The sequence below is a fragment of the Neophocaena asiaeorientalis genome, unplaced genomic scaffold (genome assembly GCF_003031525.2).
Source record: "Neophocaena asiaeorientalis asiaeorientalis breed wild unplaced genomic scaffold, Neophocaena_asiaeorientalis_V1.1 scaffold67, whole genome shotgun sequence".
NCBI lineage: Eukaryota > Metazoa > Chordata > Mammalia > Artiodactyla > Phocoenidae > Neophocaena > Neophocaena asiaeorientalis.
The window spans coordinates 2,245,999-2,273,741 of NW_020173731.1; the positions used below are offsets into that span (position 1 = coordinate 2,245,999).

The window sequence follows — 27,743 nt, forward strand, 5'->3', positions numbered from 1 at the left end:
AGGTTCCCCATTGCTTGTCCTCTTCTGGAAGGGAAATGCTACGGCTTCTAGGTGGACACTGAAGGGGTCATTCTTTGCCCAGATTGTAACTGGAGGTTGCCAAGACCATAGAGAGATATGCCTCACCCATCATGATGTGGGCTTGGCTCCTATTTAAATCTTTGCCTAGTGGAAAGGTTTGCAGTCCTTCCTCATGCTTTCTGTGTTGTGTTTTGAATAAACTGCTAGGCCTTGCTGGGAAATCATAGTATACCACATAATTCTAACCCTGAAAACCTGACCTTAGATAAAGTTTGGAAAAGCTGTTTTATTTTAAGTTTGTCAGAGTGTAAATCATGCTACCTTTTACACAAATCAACAATTCTTTATTGCCCTCCAAGATAACCCCACCATGATCCTTTTTAGCTTTTTTTTATTGTTTAATAAAAGATACACCACCATCAGCTACATTTATGATGTAGCTTAAAGAAAAAAAGGTCTCAATCAGTAGATTCTAAAATATTGATATTTATTAACCAATATGTTACTAAATTTTTTTTTAAATCTTTACTTCCTTTTCAGTCAATCCAATGGTTATTTCTAGTTATTTTTGTCACTTTTTTTGTCATTATAACATGCATCCTGAATCTCCTGATTCAGAATTTTTTTTACTGAGTGACCATAAAAAATGAGATACATGAAACACCCCTAAAATGGGTTTTCATTTCTTCACTGTCATCATAAATAAACTCTTAGTGGGTAAATTGAAACAGCTAACAAAAATTGACCTAAATTATTATCTCACACAGTATGAGACTGGAAACATAAAATAGGACTAAGATTATAAACATATGACTGTCTTTGCAACTTTCTTTCAACTCTTAGCAGTTCACAAGAGCAGTTTATGATAGCAAAAATCTGGATTTCTAGGAGCCATTGCAGATCAACATGCAAAGCTGTGAATATGCTGCAAAACTGAGGGCTAAAACGATCTTTGGTAAACTACTATTTATACTGAAACCCCTTGTTGAACATGATTTAGGGTCAATATTTTACATTTTTAGACACCTGCTTAGGGACTCATGTGGTACAGCATTGTGCATATTTTCAGTCTAAGGCAGGCCTGTGCTACTATTAATATCAGTGGCTACTGACCTAGTTCTTGTCTGATGAATTGGTAAACTCATTTGTCCTCTGGTTGCTTACTATGAGCCATGTGGCATTTTTTCTGCTGTCATATGCCCCATCAATCTGTAAGCATTGGTTCTATATTTAAGAGATACTTAGTTCATCTCATTTATGAAGTTGGCTTTGGTGTCATGTATTTAAGACATAGTTGGCTTTGGTGTTCCTTAAAAAAAAACCTGACAACTGGTCAGACATTACAATTTAAATGTGCTAATGAAGACAAATATATTTACTGAATTAAAACATTATCTCAAAATCACAGCTTTTTGTATTTTTCTGAACACACAATGATTTTATTCAAAAACCCTTTTCCCTGGAGTTATCAGAAGAAATTCAAAATACAGCCAATATATGCTTAATTAAAGCATTCCACATGTGATATCAATGCACTTCATCTTTTCTCAGTGCAACAGAAATAGGACTACCCAGTAGTAATAAAAAGAAGACTAAAGAAATGTCATGGAAGTACTATGGCTCCACAACGTTTAGACGCCAAAGTCATTTGATAGTGTGAAATTATAAGTCAGTGTTAAATTGGTCTTATATTGAATCTCTATGACTTAAGAGACGAATCCCGTAAAAGCAGCAATTTTAACTATAGGAAGATAAAACTGTAAATCAAAGTGATTATATCAAGTGGCTGTGATAATAATAATAATACTTATATATATATTTGCCAAAGTATACAATTGTGGTTAGAATTATTAATTCCCAAAATGCTTGATATTGGAAAAGCATCATCAACCTGCACTGCTAAAAATAGTTTCCTCGGCTTTTCTTTCCACTAAACTGTCTCTGGGGAAGTTTTTACTGAGGAGAATTGCTGTCAGTTGTATGCAGGACCAGAAGTACTGAGGAAACTCATGCACACCTGAGGGCAGTGTTATGCAGATACACAAAGGGGAACATGAGCATTCATTGACATTTGAAATACTTTTTCATTTTACTCCTCGGAACTCAGCTAAATAGACCATATTCTGAGTTCTATGCCATTATATTGGTAGAGAAAATATATTTTATACTGGTTGCTACACAGTCTAGAAATTGCAGACATTTATTAGTTAAAACCAAAGATTAAACAAATGTAAGCTCCTGATATTCTCTTGATTCTTGTTTTATGATCAAAATAAAATTCTCAAAGTTATAAATAATATATGAAAAATCTGTCATACTTAAATTACCTTAATTATTTCTATTTTCAGTCAGTTTCATTGAGTATAATTTACATGCAGAATTCCCTCTTTTTAAAATTTAATTTAATTTTTTATGCAGCAGGTTCTTATTAGTTATCTATTTTATACATATTAGTGTATATATGTCAGTCCTTTTTAGTGATGGTTCCCTGAGTCTGACAGAAGCATATAGTCATTTAATCACCAGCACAATCAAGATATCAAAAAATTCCATCATACCCTCAAATTTCCTTCTGCTTCTTGTAATTATCATCTCCCCAATCCTAACTCCTGAGAACTAGTCATCTGTTTTCTGTTCACACACACACACACACACACACACACATATTTGTGTTTCTCTGTGGACATAAGTTTGCAACTTCTTTGGATAATTACTAAGGAGAGGAATTGCTAAATCAAATGGTTAAGAATATGCTTAGTTTTGTGGGAAATTGCCTGACTGTCTTCCAAAGCAACTGTTCCACTTTGCATTCCCACTAGCAATGAATGAGGGTTCCTGTTACTCCACATCTTTGCCAGCATATGGTGTTGTCAGTGTTCTGGATTTTGGCCATTCTAATAGGTATATAGTGGTATTTTATTGTTGTTTCAATTTGCATTTGCTTGGTGACATATGATGTAGAGCATCTTTCATATGCTTATTTGCCATTTATATATCTTCTTTGGTGAGGTGTCTGTTAAGGTCTTTAGCTAATTTTTCAATTAAGTATTTGTTCTCTTACTGTTGAGTTTTAAGAGTTCTTTGTATATTTTGAATCACAGTCCTTTATCTTATGTGTCTTTTGCATATATTTTCTACCATTGTGGCTTGTCTTAACTATCATTCTCTTGACATTGTCTTTTGTGGAGCAGAAGTTTTTAATTTCAGTGAAGTCTAGCTTATCAATTATTTGTTTCATGGATTGTGTCTTTGGTGTTCACCTAAAGGTCATATCCAAAGTCATTTAAGTTTTCTTCTATGTTATCATCTAGGAGTTTTACAGCTCAGCATTTTACATTTAGGTCTGTGATTCATTTTGAGTGAATTTTTATAAAGGGTGTAAGTTCTGTGTCTATATTCATATTTTTGCACGTGGCTGTCTACTTGTTCCAAAACCATTTGTTAAAGAGACTATCTTTGCTCCATTTTATTGCCTTTGCTCCTTCATCAAAGATCAGTTTTCTATATTTATGTGGGTCTGTTTCTGGGCTCTATATTCTGTTCCATTGATTTATTTTTCTGTTCTATCACCAACACCATACTGTCTTGATTACTGTAGAATTATAATAAGTCTTGAAGTCTGATAGTATCAGTTCTCTAACTTTGTTCTTCTTTCCATTGGCATGTGTCGTCTATTCTGGGTTTTTTGCCTCTCCATACAAGCTTTAGAATCAGTTTGTTGATATCCACAAAATAACGTGCTAGAATTTTGATTGGGATTACATTAAATGTATGTCCCTATATTTTTGTCACATAAATGGTATCATACAATATCTAACCTTTTGAATCTGGCTTTTTTCACTTAAAAGAATGCATCTGCAGTTTATTTATGTTGTCGAGTATATTAGCAATTTCCTCATTTTAATTGCTAAGCAGTATCCTGTTTTGTGGATATAACTCAGTTGTTTATCCATTCATCATTCACCAGTTGAAAAACATTTCAGTTGTTTCTAGTTTTTTTGTGATTCTGAATAAAGCCACTGTAAACATTTATATACACATTTTTTTAAAGTTTTTGTTGAATAGGCCTTTCTCAGTTCTTTTTTATTTTAAATAAATAAAATAAATTTATTTATTTAAAATTTTATTTTATTTCATTAATTAATTATTAAATTTTTATTTATTTATTTTTTTGGCCATGCCATGTGGCTTGCTGGATCTTAGTTCCCTGACCAGGGCCCCCAGCAGTGGAAGGACAGAGTCCTAACCACTGGACCACCAGGGTATTTCCATGCACATTTTTGTATGAAAGCAGAAGTTTTCATTTTTCTTGAGTAAGTAACTAGGACTAGGATTGCTGGTCATATATAAATGTATAAGAATTATTTTAGAGGTAAAAATTTGTGAAACTTATATGAATACTGTATAATAAACTGTAACATGTCCTTAAGTTAATTACTTTAAACATACAATTTTGGGGCTTCCCTAGTGGCATAGTGGTTAAGAATCCACCTGTCAGTGCAGGGGACACAGGTTCGAACCCTGGTCTGGGAAGATCTCACATGCTGCGGAGCAACTAAGCCTATGAGCCACAACTACTAAGCCTGCGCTCTAGAGCCTGTGAGCCACAACTACTGAGCCTGTGTGCTACAACTACTGAGACTGCGTGCCTAGAGCCCGTGCCCTGCAAAAAAAGAAGTCACCACAATGAGAAGCCCATGCACTGCAACAAAGAGTAGCCCCCACTTGCCACAACTAGAGAAAAGCTGCACACAGCATGAAGTCCCAACGCAGCCAAAAATAAAATAAATAAATTTTAAAAAACATACAATTAAAAAAAATTTTCCTTAGTAACTGGTCTAGATAATGTGACTCATACCCCTTGTTTCTTTGTCACATTAAGAAGGTTGACCAGGTTAGCTTTGTCTACTAACAGTATTTTTTGTCTTGATAAATTTCAGGATTAAAATGTAAAGCAAAATTGTTTTAAACAAAATATACTGTTTTCAAACTTGTTTGTTACACTACTACATACTTTTCTTGTCTTCTGGCAATAGATACCAGCTCATTTATTCATTCACTGTGAATATAGTCAGCTTAGATAATTGAAATGCACATTAAATAAAGGGAATATACACAAATAAAATATTATTTAAGGTTTTATTAGGTCTTTTGCCTGCCAACTGTCTTGTCAGGACTACCAAAGTATTGACAAATGTCTGATATTATCTTCACATGATTTATATCTTCTGATCAGTTCCAGCAACTAAATAAGAGAGATGGATGGGGAGGAGAGAGAGACAGACAGAAAGAAGGAGGGAGAAAGAGAGGTAAGGAGGAAGGAGAGAGGGAAGGAAGAAAGAAAGGAAGAAAAGGAGGGAGTAATGGACCGGGATAATCTACAAACTGCATACTCAGTGTCTATCTGTATACAGTCAAATGACCACTTAGCTGATTTCAGTAAATTTAATCTTTACAAAATAGTAGCAATAGGACAGCTAACTTTCATATTGATTTATGTTTTATTTTTTGTTCTTCAATAATTATGAGAGTAGAGATCTTTTCAACTACATTTATGAGAGTAATACTTGAAAGAAGACATCCTACTTGAAAAATATGAAATCTGCACTGGGATACATTTATTGAGTTTAATTTTTATTTCTTAGGAACTTTTAACAAATTATAATAAAATGATAGATTTGTTAATTGCTTAGTAGAGGGTGTAACACAATAAACTATTTTAAGCTGTAATTATTATAGTTGACAATAATTATTATTTTCTTCTTTCAAAAATACTCCATCAGTGATTTTGCACAATTCTGTACAGCTAAACACTGATAGACACTTAAACACTTTTAAAACAATGCTTTTGGGCTTCCCTGGTGGCGCAGTGGTTGCGAGTCCGTCTGCCGATGCAGGGGACGCGGGTTCGTGCCCCGGTCCGGGAGGATCCCACGTGCCGCGGAGCGGCTGGGCCCGTGGGCCATGGCCGCTGATCCTGCACATCCAGAGCCTGTGCTCCGCAATGGGAGAGGCCACAACTGAGAGGCCCGCGTAATGCAAAAAAAAAAAACAAAAAAAAACAATGCTTTTATCAAAATTTCATTGCATAGTAGCATTATTTTTTTAAAGCCTTGATTGAACTGTTTATTTGATAAATTATTTACCTCTGTTTCATTAGTTGTTTTTTCAGGTTGATTTTCCTTGTTCTTTCCTTTGAAACAAATTCCTCTGCCTTCTCATTTTACTTAACTTTCTCTGTCTCAATGAAATTAGATGAAACAGTTACCCATCCCGGTCTTGAAGAGGTGTCCTTGTGTGGGAGCATCCCTATACAGTCTGCCCAGTGGCTTTGGTGGGAGAACTGTATCTGAAGTGAGCACAAGTTACATCTTTCCCCAGGGTGTGCTGGCAGCTATCACCTTGGTATGAGGCGGGGCTGGAGATGGAGGGGCTAGGGCAGAGCCAGGTGTGAGCCAGGGCTTCTCTTCTGTTCAATGACCAGCAGCCAACCTAACGGGGGCAGAGTCAGTCCCCAACTTGCTGTGGCATAAGCCTGAGGGTCAGGTCTGAGTTGGCTATGTGTGCTCTCCTCACTCCCAGCACCAGGACCCTCGCTCTAGAGGGGAGCAGTGCTGGAGCAAGATGGGCTGGAGTAGGTGCTCAGCGTGGGTTGGGGTGCAGACTGGTGTGGTGCTGGCTCCAGTCATAGTTCTGGACTGCTCCCAATCTGCTGCCTCTTCGAGCACCATCAATGGCTGTCCTCTCCCTACTCAGATGCTGCATCAGGCCTATGGGGGCTCCCAATAGAGGTAGGGGATTACAAGGTACAAACTACTATGTATAAAATAAATAAGCTACACGGGTATGTTGCACAGCAAAGGGAATATAGCCAATATTTTATAATAAACTTTGGAGTATAATCTATAAAAATATTAAATCATTATGTTGTACACCTGAAACTAATATAATATTGTAAATCAACTCTACTTGAATTTAAAAAAGCTCAGATTGAAATTAAATATAAAGTATGTATTTTCAGAATAAAAGATTTTTAAGTGAAAAATATTAAAATTATATTTTTAAAAATAAAATTAGTTAAAAATAAAAATGATAAACACACCAGATTCTACAAGACTAAGTAATTGTATAAAAATATAAATTTTTGATAACCATTCATGCTTCCCATAAATATTATTGATTACCTGCTATGAGCCAGATACTTTTCTAGGCATTGAGGATGAAGCAAAGAGCAAGAGTGACAAGACAGGAGTTGGCCAAATGGGTACATGGGACAAATTTGTACACCACCTGTTTGTTAAATAAAGTTTTATTTGAGCACAGCCATGACCATTCATTTATGTGCTGTCTATAGTTTCTTTTATGCTATAAGGGCAGAGTAAGTAGTTGCAATACACACCATAGGGCCCATAATACTGCATACAAAATTTACTGTCTGGCCCTTTCTCCAAAACTTTTGCCAAACCCTGGACTAGACTATTCTCATGGAGCTTATATTCTAGTTGGGATGAGTTGGGAGGCTGTTGGGACAGAAAAATAATGCATGTATTCAATAAACAAGATAATATTAGATTGTGTCAAGTGTAAATTAAATAAAACTAGATATGTTAGATAGGGACCAGGCTTTGGATAATTTCTTTATACTGGATGTTTCTAAGGAGAGGATATTTGAGAAACAATCTAAATGAAAAGAAACATTCAGGTATGAAATAATCTGGAAGTAATTTGCTTTAGGCAGAGAGAATAGTAGGTGCAAAGGTCCTGAGTTAAGAACAACCTTGGCATGTTCTATGAACAGAAAGACAATAAGGCTAGAGTTAATGAGTCAGAGCCAGAGGGAGAGATAAGGTTGAAGGGCTTGACGATGACAAGAACACTTCAGGTCTTACAGACTATAGTAAGGAATTTAGGATTTTCTTCCAAGTATAATGAGAAGGCTCTGGAGCAGTTTAAGCATGGGGGCTATTTTATTTGTCTCAGTGCTGACGATATTTCTAAAACATCAATTCCTGGTAAAGTGGCTTTGTAAACCATTTGGCTGTTTTGGTAAGGAAACTATTCTCCAAACCAATAGCCAACATTTATTTAGTGATAAACACAGTAGGCATTGATTGTCAGTATAATCAGAGACAAGGATATTACGACTTTTATTTAATATTATTTTGGAAATGCTAGCTAATGTTATAAGCAAGTAAAATGCATAAGAATTGTAAATATTGGAGGTGGAAATGAAAAGTATATTATTATTTGCAGATATTGTGACTGAAAACTAGGATATGGAAAAAAATCAATAATTACAAAGTAAACATACTATCATAAAAACAACAGTTTTCTCCTTATCAGCGAAAACCAACTCAGAAGTATAAAAAAAGAAAACTCAAGTACAATATCAATAAGAAATACTTAAGAAAATACTCAAGAAAGCTAATGAAAAAGTCCTGAGTCACATAAAACAAAGCTTGAGAGGAGAGACCATTTTCCTAGATAGGAAACCTAAATATGTTAAAACTGAAAAGTTGACAATTCTTCCTGAATAAATTGATAAATTTAAGTTAATCTCAATTAAAGTTACAGGGGGACTGGTCACCAAGTTCAGATTCAATATTCAGAAAGCTTAGGAAAAAACACATTCAACTTCTCTACCAAATAGAGAAATGTACACTTATTTTATTTTTTTAACATCTTTATTGGAGTATAATTGCTTTACAATGGTGTGTTAGTTTCTGCTGTATAACAAAGTGAATCAGCTATACATATACATATATCCCCATATCTCCTCCCTCTTGTATCTCCCTCCCACCCTCCCTATCCCATCCCTCTAGGTGGTCACAAAGCACCGAGCTGATCTCCCTGTGCCATGCGGCCGCTTCCCACTAGCTGTTTTACATTTGGTAGTGAATATATGTCCATGCCACTCTCTCACTTTGTCCCAGCTTACCCTTCCCCCTCCCTGTGTCCTCAAGTCCATTCTTTACATCTGCATCTCTATTCCTGTCCTGCCCCTAGGTTCTTCAGAAACTTTTCTATAAGTGGTGCTGGGAAAACTGCACACTTCTTTTAAATAGTATATGTTGCCTAACTGGCAAAGATAATAAGTATATTAATGCCTATGACTGATGTGGGGAGAGAAGGTTAGTCCTAAGTACACATTCTAAGGATTAGAGCTACTGATCATTAGGTGACCAGTTAGAGAGATAATTTTTATATGTAAATTTGATTGTGGAGAGCTATATAGAAACAGCAAAGAGATTTACAGATTAGGAGAAAAGTCATCAGTAAACATTTAAAGTTATTTTAAAAATCTGTGTAAAAAAAGTTATAAAGCAGCCCCTGAGAAAATAATAGACAACACATACCATTAAACAGAACTTTATTGAGGTGTAATTTACATACAAGAAACTGCATTCATTTTATACTGTTATATAAGTTTTGACAACCGTGTAACTACACATATAACCACCCTTCCAATCACCCCAAAAAGTTGCCTTATGCCTCTTAGTAGTCATTCTCTTGCACCCTGACCCCAGGCAACTGTATGGGCCCAGTGAAAACAACCACTCAGAAAACAACTGTAATGGCAAAGGTTTTTCTTTTGTACCTTCCATTTTTATTTTCTGTCCTCTTCCTCTCAATTTATCCAGGCGCCAAGCTCTAAGTGTTAATCATTTAATGAATTATTGACTCAGGGTACCTGAGTACTCAGGGTACCTGCATTGGAATAGAACACAACCAGAGATACGGTATTTTCATAACAAATAACAATAGACTTCCCCAGCAGCAGAAACAGGTTTATAGGGGATATTTCATCTGTGTGTGTGTGTGTGTGTGTGCGCGCGCGTACTCCAGAGATGCTTGACTTCCTAAGAGGCAAATTATGAGAATTACATGAATCATTAGGTATATTCACAAAACAGAATACTAAACAGTTGTTGAAAACAATGAGGTACATTTATACCTGTATATTTGTGAGTAAATAAAAGAAAAAAAAGATGGAGGGATACAATATGTTACATTCTTTTAACAGTGGTCATCTCTGAAGGTGGATTTTTGGTGAGGAGGACTTTCCTTTTTAAAATTAATTACTTCTGTAATGTTTGAATTTTGTATAATTTTGGTAATCAGAAAATAAATAATAAAACTCAAGGGGACTCCAACGGTTGCCTAAGTGGAGGCTTATCTGGTGGATCCATAAATCTAAAAACATAAAACACATCAGCTTAAGTGTTTATTCACCATATGTTCAATTAATAGAGAAGGTGCCTTTTACTTTAAGAAACTGAAGAATACAAGTTACAATTTTTGCTCCACAGACCTTGATCATCTCACTTCCAACAAGTTAAGGAAAGTAGAAAGAAAGGGAAATGAAAAAATCTTATAGAGTGTTGGCTGTGAGAGAGGAAGGAAAAGACTTTGACAAACAACAAAGGTGTGTTCCAAGAAGTGAGTATACAGTTGGACTAAAGTATTTAAAGGACATCTTTGAGAAGGGGATCAATAACGATGATGACAACAGCAACAGCAGCAATAACTTGCCAGTGTGTGAAGCCCTTCACATGGTTCCCCTCAGCTCATCCCCACATCAACACAATGAGGACACCCAAAGCCTCAGTGTTCACCTTTGTAAAATGGGTATAATAACTGTCTGAGTCACAGGCTTGCTGTGAGGATTAAATGATATAATGGCTATAAAACACTAAGCATAGTTCTTGGGATACAGTAGGACTTACTGCTTGTTCACTATGGTGGTTTTCCTAGTCTCCATTTTACAGATGTGGGAATTGAATCTGAAACTTGCCCAAGGTCTAAGAACTAATAAGTGGCAGAGCTAATATCTGAATCTGGGCTTGTCTGTTTCCAAACCTGTTTCAGTATTTATGTGAAACAGCTACAGTTTGGAACTCTATTTAAACAGCCTGAGAATTCCACTGGTTTTAATGATCATTTTTAAGATCGTGATGTACAAATGTAACTAATTCAGACCTATCGTTGTAGGAATAGACATGTTGGTGGATACATACGTTATTGGAGGCATCAAAAAAAACAGATCACACCTTTTCTAAAGAGGAGACCACGTTCTATAAGTAGGATTTTTAGGTTGTAATGCATTTTTCTTAAAATAATACTCAAGCATAGAGGATAACCACCTTGCTATCAGTGTCAGTAGAAGAAAACAGTGCAATGCTCCTGCAGTGACTCTGGCACCAAAGTGACAGATGGCTCAGTCCAGGACTCCGACTTCCTGGTATAGTAACTTTGCCAATATAACAGGAACTGCTCCAAGGAAAAGCTTATGATGAGGTGGGGAAGGACAAGGCATTACCTTTGCTACTGCCGCTTTGTACGGATAAAATCAAAACAAGTCACCTTCACTAGAGAGGTTTTCTGGGACTGAAGAGGAAACCAAGAAGACAGAAGCAAAGAGGAAAGGGGTGCAGGTCTTTGGTCAGAGGTCAGTGACACTGAAAGTTTGGCTGCCTGGCCAGGAAGCATTTTTTAAAACAGGTAAATCCATTGTCGTGTGTGGTTTGATGGAAAATGCAGAGCCACAGTGTGGCAGTGAAAAGTGGTGCAGACTCTAGCTCAGCTTGTCCTAAACCAAATTGATTTCTTGGCTTTGCATGCTAGACAGAAATTCCTGATTCAGTTATTCAAACTGAAAAAAAAAGTCCCCTGAAGGAGTAGGAAGTGAGAAATGAGAGTGTTGAAAGGGTAGCAAGGGTGGGGCTCACAGAGCTGATATTTTAGAATCAGGCCCATACCCCTGGCATTGAATAAGAATTATGATGGGAAGACAAGCTTCACTTGAATATAACTCAAAGGCCAGAGGAGGTTAGTTCAACCTATTCATCTCTCATGTCTGGCACCACCATCTGCTCTGAGCCAAACTGGCTGTGGGACACAGTGGTTGGTTTATCACTTGGTATGTACCAGTCTGTCCACAGTTAATAGGAGGGAATTTTAGGCAGAAAGCAAATTCTTGAATTTCATTCATCCATATATGGTGAGCTTCTATTCTACCAAATCTCTGGGCAGAGGGAAATCTTGAATTTATAAAAGTGACAGGGGAATGTCCATTCACTTAACCATATAGGAAGAGCCTGGTCCTCTCATCTCCGGGTTGGATCCATGGTGAAGGGCAGACTTCTGAGCCAGTGGGGCTACAGTAAGAATGACAGTGAGAGTGACTCTCCCTAGATAGTCATCAGGACAATATTTCCTTGGCATCCCTCCCCTTTGTTCCTGAGGGATTGAGCAAAGAAAAGGGGAAAGGAAAATCAGAGGCGTGTATAAGTAGGAAGGTGTGTTTGTAGATGGGGCCTGGAATTTTCTAGAGTATGCAGCTGTAGATACTCTGTAACCACTTAAAGACTTGATTACTCTTTACTAGGGACTGAATGTATACCTCCAAAATTCATAACTGAAGCCTAATGACCAATGTGATGGTACTAAGAGGTGAGGGCTTTGGAAGGTGATTAGTTTATGAGGGTGGAGCCTTCCTGAATGGGATTAGTGCCCTTACAAAGAAACTCCAGAGAGCTCCCTTGCTCCTTCTGTCATGTAAATATACGATGAGAAGTGGCCTTCTGCAACCTAGAAGAGGACACTCACTAGAACCCAACTATACTGGCATCCAAATCTTAGACTTCCAACCTCCAGAACTGTAACAAATCAATTTCTGTTGTTTATTACCTACCCAGTCTATGGTATGTATTCTGTTACAGCAGCCCAAACTGACTAGGACACTCTTATTATGCCAACATACAATTGTAGCCATCTATGTTGGTAGGATAATCAAATGATTTCAGGGGGTGCTAGGTATTTTTGCTTTTCTAGGTGTTTTAGTCATTCTACAATAAATGTGTATTAGTTATATAAGCAAATAAATGAAAACCCCAAAATAACTTGTATTGAGTGATAGCTCTAAAAAACAACCAGTAAGTAGTCATCTGTATCTTCTGGACCTGAGTAGAACATCTGAGAAGACCTCATTTTCCTCGTCCCCACCCACCCCTCACCACATACTAACGCCCTTTTTCCAGTCAGTTCGCAAAGAGCGCATTTGTACAACAGGAGAGTGGAAAGGACCGTTCATTGATCTCGTTTTGATTTTATATGAGGTTCCTGTTTGCAAAAGGCATTGGCAGACATTGTGATGAGAATGATCCGATACACAAGAGGATCTGTTAATACATGGCATATTCCAAGCAGTTTGGAATGTTTCAGAATATCTTTCTACCTCCCCTTTGTTCTGGTGAACACAATCTTTGCTAGAGTGCAGGTGTGTTCCCTAGGTGGTCATCCTTGAAGGGGACAAAGCACTGTGCCAGAAGCAGTGGAAGAATTTTGCTTAGACATCTTAACACAATTTTACAATTATTTACTGAGTCTCACGCTTGAGTAACATAAAAATATGATTGTCTTCTAGCACTAAGTAAGGAACTAGACAGACTTGCTGGTAGCCTGGGCCAAACCACAGAGCAAGAACCTGACGGAGACAGTAGTACAGCTTGTGATGGGTTCGTGCTGTGGACAATCAATATGCTTATATGTACTGGATATCTGTTACTTTTCATCAGTTTTAAAAGTGTAAATTCAGAGATAAAGCCCTATAAGATAAATCCCTTATTATTTGTGTTTTATAAACTTCTTTTTCGTCTTATGGTGCCTTGAGCATCAAAAGCTGTTGATAGAAACATGATTTTTTATACCGTGTTAAGAAACCTAATCCATGAAAAATTAAACTGTAGTAAGTCCCCTACGTACGAACCTTCAAGTTGAGGACTTTCAAAGATGCAAACGTGCATTCGCATGTCCAATTACATAAGTTAGTTCACATGTCTGGCGTGCACGGTCATGTGCGTGCATCCTCTACAAGTGGTTGTGCTTATGTGTACTTTACTGTACAGTCCTGTACAGAGTACAGTAGTAAAGTATCTTTATTTCAAGCCCAGGATGTTTAGAAGCAAGCGTAAAATCAGCAGTGATGTAGATGGTACTGCTAAGAAGAGTCAAGCGATAACGATGAAACTTGCCGTGCAGCACAAGGAGGAGCTTACTAATGAAGACCTGATGGAATCGGAGGCCCAGAGAAAGGACAAAGAGAGACAAGAGGAAGAAGAAGTAACTGAGGAACCGAAGAGATCACATCGCAGGAAATAGCAAGGGGATTTTCTTTATTTGAGGAGGCACTGTTAGTTTTTGAGTCACAGGACCCGAACGTTAAACTTTACATGAAGGTGGCAGCAGCCGTTCAGAATGCAATCCAGTGCTATCGTGTCATCTATGACAAGAAAAAAGAGCTATGACCCAGATGTCACTGGATCATTTTTTCAAGTGGGTAGATAGAATTGATTCCATTAAGGAACCAGAACCAGGCGTGAGTGAAATGGCAGCTTGCCCTCCATCTCCCATTGCTGACGATCCTTCAGCTCTACTACCTCCCACCTCCTCTCCCTCCTCCAGTCAGTAACTCTTCTGGTCTGTTCACTCGATGCCAGCCCCTGTATGCCAGCTGTTGTATTGTACTACTCTGCTTTTCAAGGTGCTGTGCTGTAAGATTAAACATGTTTTCTGTGTTTGTTTTTTTATGTATTATTTGTGTGAAACATATTATAAACCTATTACAGTACAGTGCTATATAGCCGATTGTGTTAGTTGGGTACCTAGGCTAACTTTGTTGGATTTATGAACAAATTGGATTTACGAACGCACTCTCGGCATGGAACTCATTCGTATGTAGGGGACTTACAGCAGTTGTTTCTTTCTGAGACTCTTTCGGGACATTATAGATGTGTAATTCTTATTTTAAATTAAAAGAGAAAAATTTTTTCTAGAACTCCCCAAATCCTAGCTTTTACGGCTGCTTTGATTTAATTTCTTTCAGGAAAACAACATTGTCCTTGCTGGAAATTAATAAATAGCTGAATCCATTAAGAATCTTCCATTAATCAAAGGGAAATTGTTTTTCTATTACAAACAAATTACTGAAGTGTAAATCACGGTGCTTCTAGTCTTGCTCACCAGTGGTTTAGAGAGGACAACATCATCCCTCTTCCACTCTCTCAGATAGTAGCTTGAATCTTTCCACTCTTATTAAGACCACAGAGAAAGATTTTACTCTGTAAGATTCTGAGAGAATCAATGTTGAAGAACTGAGTGTGAAGAACTCTTTAGAGACTGAGAATTCATCAATGTCAGCCAATGGAAAACTCATCTGATTCTTAAGAAATTTGTATTCATTCTCTTTTGGCTCCAGTGAGCCATTTGCAGCAAGACAAACTAGTGGGCGTCTAAGAGAACAAAGAATGGTACAAATCCATGCATTAATGCATTGCTTTCATCTGGCTTCACAAACAATTTACCATTCCATTCGCTTTTTCCTGTGGGAAATTGGAAAAATGCTTCTGCTGGGTTCTGGCACAGTGCTTGCTCCCTTCAAGGACAAGCATCTCAGGAACACACCTGCACTCTAGCAAAGACTGTGTTCACGAGAGCAAAGGGGAGGCGGAAAGGCATGCTGAAACACTCCAAACTGCTTGGAACATCCCATGCGTTAACAGACCCTCTGTGTGTTAGATCATTCTAATCACAATGTCTGCTAATGCCTTTTGTGAACAGGAACTTTTGTAACTTTAGCAAGGGGGAGTAATGACATCAACAGTTCTGTTGGACCTCAAAAATATATAATTGTCTGCAGCATGACAATTTTTTTTACATTTGTAACAAAATGGATATTTTTTGGTAAATAAACGCAGGAAACTGCTTTTACATTTATCTGCAAAACAAGGACAAAGGAAGCAAAGATATGCAAAACATTTGGGGGGAGGAGCTGGATTTTTAACTTTATGTACAAAAGTCATGCAAAACAAGGCAAGCTAAAAGCAAAATGGACATAAAACAAAACAATGCAAATTTCTAGTGGAAGGAGTTGTCTAGAACTGTGAAGGGTCTGAGATTTTCCTTTGCTTACAGTAAGCTAACAAGTTAGTCTGACAGTTTCATGGATGCTGGCAGAAGAAATGAGACTCCTGGGGTCAAAGATGAAGGCCTATTTATTACTCACAGCAATAGCAGTAGCCAGAGTATCTGCATTTTGGTGCTTTCCTGAGGCCCTATTCCCATATTGTGATGTGAATAGGGCCAAATGACACCTGCACATACAATGGGTTGCATTATAGGAGAGGAATTCTGAGCTTTGGGCACTTAAGCACCTGAATCTTTTATAAAGGGCAGTAAGCATGCTTCCCTTTTGCTCCGGAGTTAGGCATTACTTTATTTTACTGAAGAGTAGTCATGCCTGCCCTTTGTTTCAGAGCATCATCTCTGTCTTAAAAGGCTGTGAACAAAACTTCTCTGAGCTCTGGAGGGAGACATTATCTCTATCTTATAAGGCTGATTGTTAGGTGAATATCCTTGAGATGGACTAGAAAAAAGGGTAGCCAGTGACTCACTTGTAAGATGTATAGAAACGTGAAAGACCCATGGGGAATTGTCTCCCAATAGGAGTATTTGTGATATTGTGTTCTAGTTTTAACCATCAGCAAATGACTTCAGACAATCAACCATTCATTCATTCTCAAGTCACTCATTCATTCAGTCAATGAGTCTGTCAGTCATTTAACAAACATTCACTGAGTGCTTGCCATGTACTGTAGAGAAGCAAAAAAAAAAAAAAAAAAATTAGTAAAGATGAGTACGTTTCCCTTAAGAGAGTACATACTCCTGAAAGAAACAGTAATTTAAAAGACGATATTAATGTTAAGCAGAGATAACGGTGTATGTTTACCACAGTTTTCTCTTCCAGGGAACACATAAAAACTGCATTTTCAGGCTTCCTTGTACTTTCCATTAGGTTGGGGACTTGTGACTTAGTTCTGTCTGTTGGATGTGGGCATAAGTGATGTAAGTGAGTGGCAGACCAGGTCCTTCAGAACATCCCATAGGACCTGAAGCTTTCTTTTCCCCAGGCATGCAATCTGTGGAAGGCTACCAGATCCATATCAGATTTGCATGAGCAAAACCTCAATTTTATTATCTCCTGTTTACAAGTGAGGAAACAGAATGGAAATACAATGTACTAAATATGATAATAGAGATACATTACTTCCAGGACCATGAACAAATTCAGGGCAAGAATTCTGACTTACTCATTTCACTTTCAGCTCTTAGCACAGGATCTGGAAGAGGAATATGCTTATCTTTTACGTCAAGGAAGGGATTGTTATGGTAATTAAGGGCACAGAGTCAAGGGTAACACTTTTTATTTATTTAGCTATTTTTTTAAGATAAGAAATGTTTGAATATGACCACAGGTGAAGGAAATAAATCAACAGAGGGGAAGAGGAAGAAGTTATGGAAAGAAAGGTCTTCAAGGGAGGGTAGAAGAATAAGGTCTGGAAGAGCTAGTAAGCAGGTGGGAAAATGGCCTCTTCTTAAAAAAATAGCCTCTTCTTACCTGACCAGATGGAAACAAGGAAGAATAAGCACTTGAGTGATGGCTCTGGGGAGAGTTTGTTTTATTTAAGGCAAGGGAGGTGGAGAAAGCATTAAGAGAAGATATTAGGTTGTAGATTCCAGCCATTGACAGAAAAAATTAGTATATACTGTCTCGCTATTTTGTACCAAACAGGTTTTTGGAGGATTCATAAACATCTCATTTAATCCACTCAGTATTCTACAAGGTACTTTGATATCACTATTACTTCATAGATGAAGTAACTGAAACTCCTAGAGGTGAAGTAATATCTGCTGAAAAGTGGCAGAGCCAGGGCTTAGATCTGACCCATCTGACTCCATGCTGTTTCTGCACTAGAATGATCAGATAGGGGAAGTCTAAGGAATGAAATTATGTAGCACTCTTGGAGAATTTAGACTAAGGTGCTCTTCATGTCACATTAGCGTATGTCCAGGAATAGTAATCTGCCAATGGAGATGCATTGAGTACCTTCACATAGACACCAAAAGAGTTTTAACAGGATTGGAAAATGGAACAATTAAGTCAATCAACAGGTTGTTATAGACGAGTCAACTCACCAGTTTTTTACCAATCTGGGTTCATGATATTAAGCGACTTGAATAATGGTTTGTTTACAACCTTCCCAGTGTGAAAGCCAATACAGAGGGAATTAAAAGGTGATACCAAACCTTCGATATCTCTGCAGTTGCCTTAGCTTATTATCCTTTTTAGGACTATCCTGCTTCCTTTGAAGATATAAGCACATATTGCATGACTGTGAATGAGAAAGATTTTATCAAGTCATGAGTGCGAGGTTGAATTAAAATTTTGGAAAACATTTATTATTTTGACTTATTAAAATAATCTTCAGGATCTGAAATTATAGATCCAAAATTGTATTTGTTCAAATAGTTGGGCTTTCTAAACCTAAGAAATACGTTAATTCACTCATAAATTCCAGAAGTAATGTTTAAAGTAAGCCTTTAGAATGGCATGAAATGAATATTGACAGTGACATCTGCACCCAGGCTAGGAGCTACAAGGATGACGATAGAAGAGGCTTGGTACAAAATTTCCTGGAATGTACCTGGAGCATCATAATGAGCACTATTCAGCAATGGAAAGGGGTGATAGAATATGAGGTAAAGTAAATGAACAGGATTCATAACATGGGCTTGACTGATGCCGTCCTTTCCCTGTCTTAGGAAGAGTTATCTCCTTCCACAAGGCACTGCTTGCTCACTCCAAGTTTGCAACCTTGATGGGATCCTAGTTAAAGTGGCCCACTAGTCCAGTGCATTCTCACAGCTGCCCAATTAAGGGACCATTTTGCTCCCAGGAACGCACTTTTCCCAGAAGAGTTCTCTGGGCTGGCTATGTGACTGAAAATGGCCAAAAATGCCTTTGCACATTTTGTGGCTTAGAGACAAGATCTGCATTGCAAGTGCAAGCCCTTGACTGGAAGAAGCCAGATTCCTCTTGGAATCCTAAGGGATCTCGCAAAAGGATTTACCCAGGTGTTTTGGAGATCGTGCAGTTTCACTATAAAGAGGCATAGGATCTGAAAGCCTTCCTGTTTCAACATCAGGCTTCCTGTGTGGTCCAAGTGTACTAGTCTGTTCTTAATTTTTACAACTGCAGTCTTGCTTCCTGGAATTAGAGTTCTGATGCTTTCTTGGTTAACTTCCTTTTGATTGATTGAGACAGCATTCTAGAAATGTGGTACATGCTCCAATCTTGCCTACAGTTCTAATTCTCAGCTTCACCTGGCCCTCCTAGGGTGCATGATATGTTTCATCTTATACTTCTGGCACTCAGTTATAATTTCTGATAATTCAACCTCACAAATATGTATCAAGAACCCACTAAGTCTCTGCTAATCTCTGCAGAGCCCCCAAAATATCTGAGTAGAACAGTCCTTTTAGAATTTTTATCAATAAGCTTATAATTAGAAATTAAGTAAATCTGCTTTGAGAACTACAATCCATTAATACAATCTAATATACTTACTAGTATTCCTATAAATCTCTTAAATACTTACAATAATTGGTAGTATTCTTTTATTAACCCTATAGTATAAAGTAACAATACCGATTTTGAAATGTCCAGCCTCATCATGGCCGGGGGGCCCTACATCTATATTCCAGCCACGAGGGTCTCCTTTCAGCCCATCAGACAGGCTGTACTTTCCCAGCTCTGGGTTTTATTTCATCTTTCTTAGAGGCTTCTTTCTATAGAATAGACTTCCCTGATCATCTGTCTTCCAGATCTGATTTAGGTCCCCTTCATTTCTCATATGACCTCACACTGCCACCATCACAGATTTTATCACTATGTATTGTGACCATTGATTTATTGTCTGCCTCCCTCATGATTCATAAGCTCCAGGAGAGCAGTGTCTACTTGAGTCTTATTCTTTGTAATGTGTCTCCTGTCATAGCTAAAGCCCACCATTGGTAAGTTGTCATTACTTTTGGGAGATAGGATGAATGTATGAGAAGACCTGTGTTTCAGCCCAGGTCTCTCTACTGGCTGACTCTGTCAATGATAGTGTGGAAGATAATACCTTGCTCTGAGGGTGGTTGCCAGGATCAGATGAGATAGTACAGGTGAAAGTGCTGTGTAATCTATAAAAATGTTAATTATTACTCAATCTTCTTAATTGTGTTTCTATTTCAACTGCAATATGTTAATTTCTACTGCATTTTAAGTTGCTTTTAAGTCTTGCTCGAGATACTTTCATATGCAAATGTTTTTTTCCTTCCCCAAGAAAATTATAAGCGATAGAAGATTTCACTTCTTTTTTAAAATTTTGTAAACAGTGCTTGTCACCCTAAACAAGTTATGGAAAATTTAAGGCAGAGATTTTGTGACCTATCACTTGGTTTGCTTTTATGATTTTCATATTAGAAAATATTCAACTAACATGTATCAGTGTATTTAAGAAATTATATTTTTCTATTTAACAAGGTAATACAATAAACAAACAGAAAATTATTTATACTTACATTTATATAAAAATTAGATACTCTGATTCCACAACCATTGATATTTCATAACTTCTATGTGTGATACAATAAAAAACCAAATATGTAGATTACTTGATTTTAACAATATTGAAGTGTTTTTGTTTGAATTTTATTTATTTTTTTATACAGCAGGCTCTTATTAGTTATCCATTTTAAACATATTAGTGTATATATGTCAATCCCAATATCCCAATTCATCACACCATCACCCCCTCCCCACCACTTTCCCCCTTTGGTGTCCATATGTTTGTTCTCTACATCTGTGTCTTAATTTCTGCCCTGCAAACCGGTTCATCTGTACCATTTTTCTAGGTTCCACATACATGTGTTAATATACAATATTTGTTTTTCTCTTTCTGACTTACTTCACTCTGTATGACAGTCTCTAAATCCATCCATGTCTCTACAAATGACCCAATTTTGATCCTTTTTATGGCTGAGTAATATTCCATTGTATATATGTACCACATCTTCTTTAACCACTTGTCTGTCGATGGGCATTTAGGTTGCTTCCATGACCTGGCTATTGTAAATAGTGCTGCAATGAACATTGGGGTACATGTGTCTTTTTGAATTATGGTTTTCTCTGGGTATATGCCCAGTAGTGGGATTGCTGGGTCATATGGTAGTTCTATTTTTAGTTTTTTAAGGAACCTCCATACTGTTCTCCATAGAGGCTGTATCAATTTACATTCCCACCAACAGCACAAGAGGGTTCCCTTTTCTCCACACCCTCTCCAGCATTTGTTGTTTGTATATTTTCTGAGGATGCCCGTTCTAACTGGTGTGAGGTGATACCTCATTGTAGTTTTGATTTGCATTTCAGTGATGTTGAGCAGCTTTTCATGTGCTTCTTGGCCATCTGTATGTCTTCTTCGGAGAAATGTCTATTTAGGTTTTCTGCTCATTTTTGGATTGGGTTGATTGTTTTTTAATATTGAGCTGCATGAGCTGTTTATATATTTTGGAGATTAATCCTTTGTCTGTTGATTTATTTGCAAATATTTTCTCCCATTCTGAAGGCTGCTTTTCATCTTGTTTGTAGTTTTCTTTGCAGTGCAAAGGCTATCAAGTTTCATTAGGTCCCATTTGTTTATTTTTGTTTTTATTTCCATTACTCTAGGAGGTGGATCAAAAAAGATCTTGCTGTGATTTATGTCAAAGAGTTTTCTTCCTATGTTTTCCTCTAAGAGTTTTATAGTGTCTGGGCTTACATTTAGGTCTCTAAACCATTTTGAGTTTATTTTTGTGTATGGTGTTAGAGAGTGTTCTAATTTCATTCTTTTACGTGTAGCTGTCCAGTTTTCCCAGCAGCATTTACTGAAGAGACTGTCTTTTCTCCATTGTATATCCTTGCCTCCTTTGTCATAGATTAGTTGACCATAGGTGTGTGGGTTTACCTCTGGGCTTTCTATCCTGTTCTATCGATCTACATGTCTTTTTTTGTGCCAGTACCATATTGTCTTGATTACTGTAGCTTTGTAGTATAGTCTGAAGTCAGGGAGCCTGATTCCTCCAGCTCCGTTGTTTTCCCTCAGGAACGCTTTGGCTATTCAGGGTCTTATGTGTCTCCATACAAATTTTAAGATTTTTTATTCTAGTTTTGTAAACAATGTCATTGGTAATTTGATAGGGATTGCACTGAATCTGTAGATTGCTTTGGGTAGTAGAGTCATTTTCACAATGTTGATTCTTCCAATCCAAGAACATGGTATATCGCTCCATCTGATTGTATCATCTTTAACTTCTTACATCAGTGTCTTATAGTTTTCTGCATACAGGTCTTTTGTCTCCTTAGGTAGGTTTATTCCTAGATATTTTATTCTTTTTGTTGCAGTGGTAAATGGGAGTGTTTCCTTAATTTCTCTTTCAGATTTTTTATCATTAGTGTATAGGAATGCAAGAGATTTCTGTGCATTAATTTTGTGTCCTGCAACTTTACCAAATTCATTGATTAGCTCTAGTAGTTTTCTGGTGGCATCTTTAGGATTCTCTATGTATAATATCATGTCATCTGCAAACAGTGCCAGTTTTACTTCTTTTCCAGTTTGTATTCCTTTTATTTCTTTTTCTTCTCTGATTTCCATGCCTATGACTTCCAAACTATCTTGAATATAGCAGTGAGCGTGGACATCCTTGTCTTGTTCCTAATCTTAGAGGAAATGCTTTTTTCACCATTGAGAATGATGTTTGCTGTGGGTTTGTTGTATATGGCCTTTATTATGTTGAGGTAGGTTCCCTCTATGCCCACTTTCTGGAGAGTTTTTTATCATAAATGGGTGTTGAATTTTGTCAAAAGCTTTTTCTGCATCTCTTTAGATGATCATATGGTTTTTCTTCTTCAATTTGTTAATACGGTGTAACACATTGATTGATTTGTGTATGTTGAAGAATCCTTGAATCCCTGGGATAAATCCCATTTGATCATGGTGTATGATCCTTTAAATGTGTTGTTGGATTCTGTTTGCTAATATTTTGTTGAGAATTTTTGCATCTATATTCATCAGTGATATTGGTCTGTAATTTTCTTTTTTTCTAGTATCTTTGTCTGGTTTTGGTATCAAGGTGATGGTGGCCTCATAGAATGAGTTTGGGAGTGTTCCTTACTCTGCAATTTTTTGGAAGAGTTTGAGAAGGTTGGGTGTTAGCTCTTCTCTAAATGTTTGATAGAATTCACCTGTGAAGCCATCTGGTCCTGGCCTTTTGTTTGTTGGAAGATTTTTAATCCCAGTTTCAGTTTCATTACTTGTGATTGGTCTGTTCATATTTTCTATTTCTTCCTGGTTCAGACCTGGAAGGTTATACTTTTCTAAGAATTTGTCCATTTCTTCCAGGTTGTCCATTTTATTGGCATAGAGTTGCTTGTAGTAGTCTCTTAGGATGCTTTCTGCAGTGTCTGTTTTAACTACTCCTTTTTCATTTCTAACTTTATTGATATCTGCGGTGTCTGTTTTAACTTCTCCTTTTTCATTTCTAATTTTATTGATTTGAGTCCTCTCTTTTTCTTGATGAGTCTGGCTAATGGTTTATCTTTGTTTATCTTCTCAAAGAACCAGCTTTTAGTTTTATTGATCTTTGCTATTGCTTTCTTTGTTTCTATTTCATTTATTTCTGCCCTGAGCTTTATGATTTCTTTCCTTCTACTAACTTTGGGTCTTGTTTGTTCTTCTTTCTTTAGTTCCTTCAGGTGTAATGTTAGATTGTTTATTTGAGATGTTTGTTGTTTCTTGAGGTAGGATTATATTGCTATAAACTTCCCTCTTAGAACTGATCCCATTAAGTAGGTTGTCTTTTTGTTTTTTCAATGGTTTCCTTTGTTGCACTAAAGCTTTTACATTTAATTAGGTCACATTTCTTTATTTTTGCTTTTGTTTCCTTTGTCTTTGGTAACAGATCCAAAAAATTATTGTTATGATTTATGTCAAAGAATCTTCTCCTTCTCCTCCTTCTCACCCTCTCTCTCTCTCTATTACTCTGCTTTTCTCTCTGTCTCCCTCTGTCTTCCTGTCTCTCTCTCTGACATAGAGCTAAGAAGAAAAATAGAAATATACAAATCTATTAGATTTGGAGATTTAACACACTTTTTTTCAGTAACGAATGTATAGACCCCCCCCACAAAAAAAAGAAAAAAAAGGTCAGATGAATATAGGAAAGTTAAGATTTAAATAACTAAATTTTAAAACTTGGCTTAAGTGACACACATGGACCACCGTACTGAAAACTGCAGGATATGCATCATTTTTCAAGTGTCTGTAAAACAAATTTCAACAAAATTCAAAGAGTTGAAATTATAAATCTTAGAAAAATTGTTTAAAAAAAGAGAAAAAGTATAGATTACCAATATCAGAAATGGAAAAAGGTTAACTCACTATGGATCCTATAGAAACTTTAGAAATTAAAGATATTTGAACAACATCTTGCCAATAAATTTGACAATTAAGATAAAATGGACACATTTATTGCAAAACACAATAAATAAAATTAACATAAGAAGAAATTTAAATCCTGAATTTTATATCTATTAATGAAGTTGAATCCATAACTTAAAACCTTCCATAAAGAAATTTTTCAGCCCAGAAAGCTTTGTTCATAAATTACCCCAAATGTTTAAGACAGAAATAGCACTAATCTTGTACAAATTTCTTCAGTGGTATTTCTATATATTAGTAATGAACTATTTAAAATGAAGTTTAACTTCTTTAAAATTGTAAGTTTAGTTTTTAAATGAAAATTTTAAATATCAAAGACCTAGGAATAAATCTATTGAAGACATATAAGAATACAAAGGCTTACCACAATAAGAAGCCTGCACACTGCAACAAAGAGTAGCCCCAGCTCGCAGCAACTAGAGAAAGCCCATGCACAACAGTAAAAGACCCAACACAGTCAAAAATAAATACATTTTTAAAAATAAGTAAAATTGAAAAAATAAAAAGCAAAAAATAAAAAAGAGGGAACAACAGAAACAGAAACCCCACTGAAAATAAACTTGGAAAATTTGGAAATTGGAAAAGTAACATTTGTGCATTGTTCTTAAGGACAGAAACGTTCTCAACTTGCCCTGCCTTCTTCTTTTCCATTAGGACAGTGTCTACCAGCACGAACAAGGCTGCTATATGCGCTGGGCAAGCAGTGCTTTTCCACTTCCTCAGTAGTGGAGCAGGGGATACTAAAGATTATGCAATAGAGAAACCATTATCAAAGCAAGATGACAAAAGATGAGATTACAATCTCAGAGGCCAAGAACCCAGAACTGGGGAGACAGACAAATGATGAGAATTAAGGAGCTCTCCACAGTCTTCTTCCAATGACAAGCTGATATTTTTCTACTCTGGGTATAAAATTGACATGTACTGATGGCTTGCCCACTAATCATAGGATGGTGAACTTGAAAAGGACATTAGAGGTCATTTAGACCATAATCTCACTTCATTCAAAATACCTCTTCTCTTCTAAACCACATGACCCTCAGTTCTCCAAATTTGCATATTTAACATATAGTTTATATATTTGTGTGTGCAAGGTGTTTCCTTCTAATGATTTTTATTAGACCTCAGTAGAATTACTCACTTTTAACTATATCAAGGCAATTAACCTAAGAGGGATTTGATACTGATTAGAAAGAATATGTTTCTTCCAGCTGTTTGTTTCCCAGGGACACATACACACATGCAACCTTACCTTAGTGAAAGCTCAATAACATAAGCCACACACCTGCACCAGGTGGGCCAAAGTGAAGGCAGCATTCTGAATTACAAAGCTGAGCAGTTTTGAAAATGGTTCCAACAAACTCTGCAATGAGATTGGAGCCAGAAAAAACCCAAAATCAATTGCTGATTCTTTCATGAAAAAAAAAGTATTAAAGTCTAATGATACTTTAAAAAAAAAAAAGAATACAAAAGCTTAAAACATTAATGAGAGAAATTAAAGACCTAAATACATGGAATAATAACTTGTGTTTATGGATAAAATTATTAAATATTACAATGATATAATTTGTCCCTATATTGATCTATAGACTCCAGTAGGCTTTTTTTTAGGAAATATAAAGCTGATCCTAAAATTCATATCAAAAAGCAAAGAATTGAGTATAGATATGGGAACATTGATGAACAAAGTTGGAGGACTTAGACTACTAGATATCAAGTCTTGCTAAAAGTAATAATAATCAAGAGTAGGATACTGGCCCAAGGATAGAGAACTAGGCCAATAAAGTAGGATGAGTAATTTAGAAACAGATTCACACATATTTGGTCAACTGATTAAAAACAAAATATTATTGCAATAGATGGTTTCAGGTCCAAATAGTGCTCAATCAACTAGCTACCAATGTGGGAAAAAATGGACATTGATCCCCACCTCATACAAGCCTCAAAAATCAAATGCAGGTGAAATAGAACAAAATAAAACAATAAAACTTCTAGAAGATAATATAAGAGAGAAAATATCTTTATGACCTTGTGGTAGGCAAAGATTTATTAAACAAAGATTTCACAAGCGGAGAGCAAGCAGCAATAATCATAAAAGAAAAGTTTACTAAATTTAATTTAATTAAAATTAAGAGCTCCTCTTTTTAAAAATTATCATGACGAGAATGAAAGACAATCCACAGCGTGGAGGAAGAAATTTGCTATATATTATATACAATAGATGACTCATCCAGATTATTTAATTAAGTCTGACAAATCAATAAAAAATAGGACATTCTAATTAATACGTAGGAAAAGTCTTGAACCAGAACTTCCCAAAGGAATATATCCAAATGACCAATAAGCATTAAAGACACTCAAATTTTTAGTCATCAGGGAAATATAAATTAAAACATGATGAGATACTACTACACATCTACCAGAATGGCAAAAATTAAAAATCTTACAATGCCAAGAGTTGGTGAGAATGTAGAACAACTGGAACTTCTGTATTCTAATGGTGGGAGTTTAAATTTGCAAGACCTCTTTGGAAAACTGTACACATAATCTATGACTCAGCAATTTCTCTCCTAGGTTTATTCCCAAGATAAATGCTTATGCATGTATACCAGAAGACATGTACCAGAATGTTCAGAGCATCATTGTTTGTAACAGCCCAAAGCAACTCAGATGTCACCAATGGATAAATAAATTTGGGTATATTTCCACAAGGGAGCTATGCAACAATGAAAACTACTGTGATACCATAGATAAATCTCACAAACTATCGAGTAAAAGAAATTAGACGCGTAAGAGCACATGTATATGCGCTTTGTATGATTCCATTTAAAGTTCAAAACCAGTGAAAACTGAAGTGTGGTGATAGAAGTTAGATGAGCAATTCCCTTCTAAGTGGTAGTTACAGAGATGTGACCCAAAGGAAGTTCCTGGGATTCTGGTAATGTTCTGTGTCATGATCTGTGTGGTAGTTGGACGGGTATGTTTCCTTCTGTAAAAATTCTTTGAGCTGTATACTTATGATTTGTGCATTTTCTTGACTTAAAACTTAAAAAAAATAATATGTAGGCTATACTTCCTGATATCTTGTGTTAGCCATGCCTGCAGGGATAGTCTTGACCTACCAACTTCTGTTAGTAATGGAAAATGTTTTAGTATTTCTATAAATAAACAAATGAGCTTGGCTAATGGATGGTTTGAGAATTTGTGTCATATATTAAGATTCTACGAAATCTACTTTATTAAAATATTTATCAGAGAAATTAGCAGACATATTTAGTGAAATGAACATTTTTTTCAATAATAAAGGGG

General features: G+C 36.4%; 1 pseudogene; it reads left to right on the forward strand.

The window, feature by feature from the left end:
• LOC112403433 (microtubule-associated protein 1S-like) overlaps window positions 1-27,743 on the forward strand; it is a 48,534-nt pseudogene that overhangs the window by 15,609 nt on the left and 5,182 nt on the right.